Below are 10,815 nucleotides of genomic sequence, written 5' to 3' on the forward strand. Positions count from 1 at the left end.
ATTGATCACAGCACTCAGAAATCATATTTTTGTCCATGGCTAGTATTGACCAAGATGATGTTTGCACAAATCCTATCATTGGAGGGCAGTTATTACATACTAGATAACAACAAATCCTTCCTCTCTAGCAACTGATCCCATACAAGCATAGATTTGATAGGACACAGAACATTAATCAAATTCATTTTTTGTGGGACAATAAAGTTGGTAATTAAATTTAAAAATATTTTATTGCACAGAATCATTTGGTTCTTTTCTTACTTGAGATATGTTTCTGTTAATTTTCAAGTTAGATAAACAATTCTATTAGTAACTAGAAAATTAGTTGTCTCAATGAGATCCCTTCCCATATAACCAAATCTATTAATATTCTACATAATAATCAATTAGTGCATGTTATTTAAAAACACATATTCTTTTATTTCAGTGTTTAATAAAAAAAGAAACAGAACTTATATCTTACATTTATGTGAGATGACCTTCACTTGTTTTAAGGAATACAAAACATTCCTCTGCCAATATTCTTTATTGTTAGTCCTCATATTTTAAATAAATATGTATTTCACACTTGTTGCTGGATATAAAAGCTTTCCTAAAACCATGGAACTTGAATGTTATGGAAGAAATATACTTGAAAATAAATATCTGGGAAATGGAAAATAAATTGGAATGATGAAATATCTGTACGTATATAATTATAAATTAATAATTATTCTTCTTAAATTCCTGAATGCTAGTTAAAAAGAATAATAGAGATGCCCATACCCTATCAACCAGATGGAGTTTACCTCTTGAACATTTTGGCACATTTTTTCCTAGTATTTCACAGTTTCTTTCTTAAAATAGCATGAAATTTGGCATCTTTGTACTTTGTTTTATAATGGAAATAAATTTTATATTTTTACACATTTTTACAAATATAAATTTAATAAATTCATTTGTTTACATGGACTGCACATAGTACACCTAACAATTTGCCTACACAAAGACATTAAGAATGTCTCTGTAATTTTGTATTATGATGAATAACACTATAGTGTGAAGAGCTTTGTCCACAGAGCTTTGAACACAATTTATATTACATGCATAGACTACTATAAAGTTAACTAACTTGGCAAAAAGTATGACCATTTGTAGGTACTGGATTAATATTGCTCAAATTGTTTCTCAAACTATGTAATTTACCCTCTAATCAGAAAGACATGAAAACATTTCACTTCTATCAACATTGACTGTTTATTTTCATTTTATAATATGTATGTGAATGTCCTGAAAGTTTCTATTCTGTAGTTTCTTATTTAGTCTTTTTAACCCTAGGATCCAGAAATAATTTTAGAATGAGATGTTGAAAAACTGTGTATATGGATGACCAAATAGTCTCAATTACTCTAGCTCACCAGCTTCAAACTTTTCATATTACACCTACACAAATAAAGTCTAAATATCCCAACTCATTTGCAACTAGGGATATCTGAGGATGCCTGAGAAATGTTGGTATGTTTCACACATAACATCAGGTAAATGTTTCTCATTTCAGCTCCATCTCTGCTCTATCTGCTCAACTCTCTGGAGGTAAGTTTTTGCCATCTTATGACAGGCTTCCCAAGGCTGCACCTTCTTTCTGTCTCACCTCATCTGAAGCCTAGACACAGTTGCCTGTCTTAACTCCTCAGGGCCCAACAGAGATATACAGCAGAGATAATACAGCATATGGAAAGTTTGAGAATAACAGAGACATAATAAAATATAAAAGGGAAATCCAATATTGAATAATAGATATCTACCAGTTCTCCTAGGGACTACCGGCTACATCTCCGTTTCCCTATATAAAGTGCCCTTCATGAATTCTCTTTCTTGGTGCCATAAATTGTTTAGTACCAATTAGCTCCCCAAGAAGAGTTTCTCTAACCTAGTGCTTCACAACTGAGTACTATTTTGTCTTCCAGGAAACTTTGACAGTGCCTGGAGACCTGTTTTTATTGCTATGACTGGTAGGATGCTGCTACTGGCATCCAGTGTGGAAAGGACCCCAAAATGCACAAGAGAGCCCTCCACAACAATTAATTCTCAGTCCAAAATGTCAGATTGAGAACTCCGACTCCAAACTGTCTTTCTTAGGCTGAGTCTAGGAACGACTTCCTGGATCCCCAGAAAAGTAGCAATTTATTTGTTTCTCTAAAAGCAAAGCCTGTCCCATTTTCTTCTCAGAAATATTTTTAATGGTATAATTCTCCTCTTTCAGAGAAAAACTTTACCCTTCATAGAATATGTTGTAACCACTCATGACCTAGTAAAGACAGTAAAATCATGTGGAAATTTAACTTTCTAAAGTTAGATTTTCCAATCTAAATATCATGTTGGGAAAACCAAAGGGAAAAATGCTTGGTAACCCCAAGGGTGTGTCCACATTATTTACATAAACTTTCTTAATTAAGTGTAAATATAAACAACCGAGGAGGATACTGCTCTGCCCAATCCAGCTGACCTGAAATTGCCTCTCAATCTCCTTATAAAAAAATAAGAAAAGGCATGGCTTTGGAGCAGGGATAGGGAAGGAATACCATAAAAATGAACTACAGTTTTAAAGCTAGTATATCTTACTTCATTAAGAAAAAACAAATAAATTTTTAGGAAGGCCTGTCTTGCTAATCAAACACTCACTTCATGGTTTAAAATAATGTCTTTAACATTTAAAAGTGAAAACAGCTGCACACAGATGACTTAATTAGGTCAGGTATATCCCAGAAAAAATTGGTATATGCCTTACACTTACATCTCCACATTAAAATCAGTGGAATCCCCCCAAGAAAGGAAAACATCTGATCCGAGGTCACAAATGCAGAAATTGCTAACAATCTCCTGAAATGGCTGCTTACAAAATGTTAACATCCAGACTTTATTCAACAAACTGTTATATATTCAGGATGCTAAAATAATATCATCAGTTTATTTTATCACAAATAGTATGTTGCTGTAGAAATAGATCATAGATAAGAAAAACCACCAAGAAAGGGTGAAAGCTTGGTTTGGTTTCCAGAAGGATTCATCAGAGACATTTTAGTGGTTAAAACATATGAAGAAATGGTTTGTGTTGGTCATAGTTATATTTCCAGCGCCTAGAAAAACTACTGGAAAATAATAAGGATTCAATAAATATTTGTGGAATAAAAGTGTCAAATTAAAAGTAATGAAAGAAGTCTGATAGATAAAGGGAAAGGTGAGGAAGACAGATTCTGCATCTATTATTTGTCCTGTTCGATTGAAACCTTTTAAGATCAAAACAATTAAAAATTCATTGTAATCATCTTTAGGAGATATTTCATTTTTCCACTAACAGTTGGTATTTAAATAGTGTTTTCTTGTTAAGTGATATGAGCCCCTTTTCAATATATTTAATACTCCACCACACACTAAACAAAACTACATAAGATGATGTCACTCATACTGGCTTGCAGCCAACCCAGTAACAGCAATGTCAGTATGTTGTTTTCTTTAAAAATGTAACCAGGTATCTTAGTCTCTTTGGGTTGCTATAATAAAATACCATGAATTGGGTAGCTTATAAACAATGGAAATTTATTTCTCACAATTTTGGAGGTTGGGGAGCTCAAGATCAAGGTGTGAGCATATTCAGTGTCTGACTGGGGACCGCTTTCTAGTTGATAGATGGCTCCTTCTACCTGTGTCCTCACTTGGTGGAAGGTGCAAGATAGCTCTCTGGGGCCTCTTTTATAAGAGCATGAATCCCAATCATGAGAGATCTGCCCTCATTACATCATCACTTCCAAAAGGCTCTACCTCCTTATACCATCACACTGGTGATATGGTTTCAACATATGACTTTCAGAGGGCCACAGACATTCAGACCATATTTTCAGGTAAACCAAAATGGGAGCATCCATGGGGGCCTCTGATCAATCTGTGGAATATCTCCAGATTCACCTAAAATTTCATTGTCTTTCTTGGTTACTCCATTATTGGCTTTATATTTTGGTTACTCATCTCCTTTAAGCATGTCAGATTTATAGTCCTGTTATATACTCTGGTGAGTCTATCTTTGATTTTGATCCATCCCTTTCTTACCACTTTGAATCATGAATTCTCATATTTCACAAGGACTTCTTACCTACTACCATGGTAACTGCCCCCTTCCTGTACCCCATACTAACTTAGGGCTGAATCTCTTCATTGCTCTCATAGATGTTTCCATAATATCACTAATAAACAGCCATCAAGACCAGCCCCCTAGAAATATGAACATAGCAGTGTTCCTACCTATGCACAGCACTTATCATGAAGGGATAAGGTCATTCTGAAGTGAATCACAGAGTTGTTTATCAGATATAAAGCAGCATTGTCTTAAAAAAAAACTTGAGGGGCTGTTCTTTAACTTACCTTAAAATACAACTGTTGTCTAATACTGGTTGCAGGGTGGAGTAGAAAAATGCTGTAGGGAGGAACAAGGAATATGGCAACTTCAGTGAAGCCTGCTACTCAAATAAACTTTTTACTGCTGCCATTATTAAAAAAATAATTATAGCTAATGCACCTTGAAATTAGCAAATGGCAATATTAAAGGGTGGTTATAAAATGTAACTTCAATATCCATTGTTCATACAAGAAAGATAATGAATGTTCAGAAAATTTGACCTTTAAGTATATCTTTTTCAAATTATAGGTGGTGTCCCAAGAAAGTATCATAGTAAGTCCTAACTATAGTAAAATTCAATTCATTCAGTATTATAAAGACTAAAGTGTTGTCCAATACAATGTTTCCATATTTACTCCATTTCCTTGAATACATTATTTGGTAGATTTGTAAGAAGACATTTTTTTCTACTCTAAAATTAAAACTTATAATATTATTTATAAGTCTCTTTTATATGGATTATCTTTTACTAGGAATCATACATAAAACGGTAAACATTTTGTTCTCTGTACCATCATCATTTGTATCCTAATCTCAATTAGTCATAGGTATTGTATGAAAGAGTTTAGATATAGCATATGAGTTTGACTCTAAATTTACAAATGAAAAAAAAATTACACTAAAAAAGATTAAATGACCTGCTCAATTTTATAAAGCTTCAAGAACAAAACTATGATTTGAATTCAGGGTAATGATTTTTTTACTACAGAATGCTTAAAAATGGATATATGCAAGATTAATTTCCCAATCACTGAATAACAAAATTCTATAATTTATGTCCTAAATGAAGTGTGAAAATATTGCCTATAAAGACATTTTTTCAAAGCGAAATTCTATTCTAATAATTTCAGAAGGACAGTTTTATTTATTGGTAACTTCAATGCCATTATTATATATTAATAGATTCTTATCTTCTTAATTCAGCTTTCTTCTCTAATTACTAGAGTGTCTACAGATACAAATGCCAAAAACTGATTTAAAGTGTAAAACTGAGCCAAATCATTATAGGGTGATGATATATTGGCTAAAAATCCAAAAGAAAAAAACTAGTTTATTATATTTCTAAAGATGTCTGATCAACAAATAGATGCTCAATAAATAATAGGTAATTGGCTGCAATCAACTCTTTGAGCAAAATGTGAAAAGAGAAAAATAGAAGTTATATTAATGTAATTAAGTAGTTCAGAAAGCATTATCCTATCAGTTCCATAGAATAGACCCCCTTTTCTGCTTTGTTACATATAAAATTGCTTTGTTACATATAAAATTGATTGTAGGTGCTTACTAGATCTCTATTGAAAGGAAAAATTTTATTTGATTTGCCTATAATTAAAATTAATAAACTCTTATTATGATGACTATAATACAAATGAGAAAAAGAACATAAAGTAAGCTATAATTATAGAAGGAAAGCATCTATTAAATATATTCAATGTTTTATGGTATAATATAATCTATGTGCTATATCTAAAGCTAGATAACTCACTAATATTCACATTCATTAGCAATTTTGTAAATTTTGAATAGGTAACATGTGCTAGGTACTGACTTAAACCTGTGGTCCCCACCCCCCAAGCTGTGGACTGGTACCAGTCAGTGGCTTCTTAGGAACTGGGCTGCACAGCAGGAGGTGAGGGGGAGGTGAGGGTGATGGAAGCTTCATCTGTATTTACAGCTGCCCTCCATTGCTTGCATAACTTCCTGAGCTCCAACTCTGCTACCCACTCCCCCTAACCCTGGTCCATGAAAAAATTGTCTTCCATGAATCCAGTTCCTGGTGCCAAAAAGTTTGGAGACTGCTCATAAACCCTTTAAACACATCAAGCATTTCTCATAGCAATTTTATAAGGAATGTTAGCTTTCTCATTGTATAAATGAGAAAGTTAGAGACATAAAGATCTAACAATTTTATAAGATTACAGAACCATGTAGTATCAAAGCTATGATTTGGACCCAGACATTCCTGACTATAAAGCCCTTTCATTCAATCAGTTTAAAACATCTTTTTTTTTTTTAATATAATGCACTTATAAGCTACTTATAAAAGGTTCTTAGGGAAACAAAAATATTTTTAAAAAAGAAAAATATGGAAACATTTCAAAAATTTCCTCACAGCCCACAAATATGATATACTTAGATGAAAAGAAACACCATCAATTTCAACAATAAAAATTATAGGTAGATAGCTTAAAATTTAAAAAAAAAGTAGTTTACAACAATAGTCTACTCATCTCTGGCAATCATAAACTTTAGAGACATTAATTATGACATCTATATGAAATTACTTATGATGTATCTATAATGGATAAAGAGAAAGACATGTGTGTGTAACTCTCTCTGTCTCTCTCTCTGTCTCTCTCTATATAGAGTATATGGCTTAGTAAATTGTACAAAAAGAAAAGAAAATAACTGGCTTTCCTTACCAAAAAGTGCACTCTTACAAACAACTTAAAAACAGAAAAAAATACTTAGAAGAATTTCTTAAAATATTCTGGTGGAAAGAGGATAAAAGCAGCACTTATAAATTTTAGGCCTTAGTGTTTGTAGGCAATTCTTTTCTTGCCACGTTTCTAGTAATTTTCTGAAGTGCTCATGAGCCAAATTGCTGATCTTCACCAAGATGAGTAATTATCCAAACAGAATGCTTCCCTGTGAATACTGCAAACACAATTAAAGAGACACTAACCTAAATTATGCTAGTGTGTACAACTGTATTATTTATTTTAGTCTATAATTATATTATTTATTTTATTCTATTGGTAAAGAAATCTTGAAAATAGACACAAAATATACTATTGGTACCATTTTAGTTCTAATATCCTTAAAAAACTAGTGACATATAATATAAATTTGTTGTGATAATAAACTGACAGAAGCTACATTGCTACATACCATCATCTTACAGCTTCATCTTTCATTAGAGATAACCATTGTGTTTGTGAAAGCTGTCAGTGTTTTTGTTGGTCTGATTTACCTGTCTAATTCGGACTGCAATTATGCCCACTAGGTAGAGAATGTGACTAACTTTGAGTTCGGACAGCCCCTGGTGCACAGTTGCAGTTTCACTGGGTGTTGTATCTGCTGAAATCAATTTAATAATAGCAAAATAGGCTGTTTTGCAGTGAAATTATTTATTAACTATAGGAATTACTGAAAATATACTAACTTAACAAAGAATGTACTGTACATGGGGTCATTCTGTCCTACAGGAAATTTCCATGTATCTCCTGAGTGTATTTTCTATTTATAATAGGCAAGAATCAAATAGTAAACTCTGAAATGCATGAAGTGCAAGTAAAAGAGGAAAAGAGCATGGACCATGTGTCATGCTGTTTTGGAATGTTTTTTGAAAAGGTTGGCACATATATTTAAAAGCAGATGCAGCTCTCTAGGTAATCCATGTGCCATATACTGGCCTTTTAAGCCATGTAACCAATGAGAGTACATGCCCTAGGATCATAGGATTCTATAGCTGCAAGAATTTTCAGAACTGATCCAACCCTGTAAGCTTCAAACTAAAGCCCAGCCATAGTAAAGTGACATGCCTGGAGTCATGCATACATTGAGTGTACTATTTTCACTATGCTACTGTGTCCCAAACCAAAAAGAAGAAAACATATTTTTTTGCCACAGGCACAACCAGAAAGCTCTGTGCTTAAAATGATATCTTATATACCATTCTTAAAAAAAAAAAAAAATTAAAAAACCTGGGAGACATCATCAGGATGAGTGTCTAGAGGCACCTAACATTTGCCTCCTCCAAAGAGAAGGATCAAAATAACGAATAGATAATCACAGTTCAAACAGAGTAACTAAGGGAGAACATTTAAATTCAGGAAAAAAGTGACAAAGTCTCCCTGTGGCACAGAGACTCAAAATGGCAGCACAGAAAGGCAAGGGAACTAGCCAACTATGATTGGTTCAAGGCCAAGAGGAACTCCCTATTGTGGGAAAAAGCTAAGTGGGAGATCCCTAGACATCTGCATTCCCAACACAATGCCATGCCTGCAATCCTGACTGCAGGAAAGCCCCTCAAACCTCATAGGTGCTGAGCTTGATATAGCTTCCTGGAGTTCCAACAACTATATGTCCCAGAAAGGAAAGTCACGATAGGTATCCCCCAACCCCAGGACTCCGGCTGCTGTAGCATTGCACCATTTTGAGAGCAGACTCATCATAAGACATTATCCTAACCTTCAGTGCAATAGCACCTGTATCTCCACATCCCTGGGGAGACAACACCAGCTGAACACAATGGTGCAGCCAAGTCCTCAGCACCCAAGCTGATGCATCACTCTTTATACCCAAGGAAAAAATGGTCCAGCACGTCATGGAGGCTGCCTTCAAGATATAGGCAGCCAAAGTGCACATTCCCAAAAACACGAGTATCATCTTACTGGGGCTACTGCCACCAACATTGACCCCACATCTTCTACCAGTGGAGAAATGGTGCATGTGTGTGCCTCCCACGGGCTCAAGAACCTGCCCAAATTTCATTTCCATCTGCCACAAAACAGTCCCACATTCTCCACAAACAATTACAGCTTAAGCCACTGGGAAACTTAAAAACACAGTTGATGTTGATTACAGCTAAAGAAATCATACTGATACTACACTACTGTGCCCATTCAGAGACAAAGCCAAAGAACCCTACCCAATTGACACTAAAGATGCATGTAAAAGAAAACATCTTTCCGTATGAAAGCTACTCCATAAAATTGATAGAAGTGACCATCACACCAGATGTGCAGATATCAATGTAGGGACACAATAAACATGAAAAAGTAAGGAAACGTGACAGCTCCAATGAAACACAATAATTCTCCAGTAACAGACCACAAGGTGAAGGAAATCCATGAAATATTGAAAAGGATTTCAAATAATAATCTCAAGGAAATTCAATGAGATACAAGAGGACACAAATTGACAATACATATATTCCTAGGTACTTTATATTCTTTTTGCTATTGCAAAAGGTACTGAATCTTTGATTTGATTCTCCACTTGACTGTTGTTGGTGTACAGAAATGCTACTGGTTTGTGTACATTGATTTCATAACATGAAATTTTGCTGAATTTATTAATTACTTCAAGGAGTCTCTTGGCAGAGTCTTTGGGGTTTTCTAGATATAAGATCATATTATCACCAAAGAGAAATAGTTTGAATTCTTCGTTCACCATTTGTATACCCTTGACTTCCTTCTCTTGCCCGATTTCTCTGGCAAGAACTTCAGCACTATGTTGAATAAAAGTGCTGACAATAGGCAACCTTGTCTAGGTCCAGCTCTAAATGAGAATGCTTTCAAATTTTGTTTTATATGCCTTTTATAATTTTGAGGCATATTTCACCTATGCCTATTTTGTTGAAGGTTTTTATCATGAAAGGATGCTGAATTTTGTCAAATGCATTTTCTGCATCTATTGAGATGATCAATGATCATTGTTTTCACTTCCATTTATGCGGTGAATCATATGTATGTATTTATACATATTGAACCATCCTTGCATCCCTGGGATAAAGCCCACTTGTTCATGGTGGATTATTTTTTTGATGTGCAGCTGAATTCAGTTTGCTAGAATTTTACTGAGAATTTTTGCATCTATATTTATATGAGATATTGGTCTGTAGTTTTCTTTCTTTGTTGTGTCCTTTCCTGGCCTTGACATAAAAGTGATACTGGCTTCATAGAATGAGTTCAGGAAGATTTCTTTCTTCTCAATGATATGAAATAATTTTTGTAGTATGGGTTCCAATTCTTGTTTGTAGATTTGGTAAAATTCAGCTGTAAAACCATCTGGTGTAGGACTGTTTTTTGGAAACTTTTTGATTGCTGCTTCAATTTCATTGCTCCATATTGGTCTCTTCAGGAGTGCTATTTTTTTTTTTTTCTGATTGAGCCTAGGGAGGTTGTGTGTTTCCACAAATTTGTACATTTTCTCAACTAAAACTAATCACTGAAGGGGAAATCACAAAGGATGTGAACAAACAGAAAAAAGCAATGTCATGCTCATGGATCAGCAGAATCAACATTGTTAAAAAATGTCCATACTCTGCAAGGTTATTTACAGACTCAATACAATGCCCATCAAAATGCCAACATCATTTTCTACAAATCTAAAATAAATAATTCTATGCTTTGTTTGAAACCAGAAAATAGCCCAAATAGACAAAGCAACCTTAAGGAAAAGGAACAAATCTGGAGGCATCAGTCTACCAGACTTTAAGCTATACAACAAGGCTATAGTAACCAAAACAGCATGGAACTAGCACAAAACAAAACAAAAACAATCCCTCCCCCCAAAAAATGGCATGGTACATAGACTATGGTCTCTACATAGACCAATGGAACAGAACAGAGAACCCAGATTTAAAACTATCCACATAT

The sequence above is a fragment of the Microcebus murinus genome, chromosome 1, assembly GCF_040939455.1.
Source record: "Microcebus murinus isolate Inina chromosome 1, M.murinus_Inina_mat1.0, whole genome shotgun sequence".
NCBI lineage: Eukaryota > Metazoa > Chordata > Mammalia > Primates > Cheirogaleidae > Microcebus > Microcebus murinus.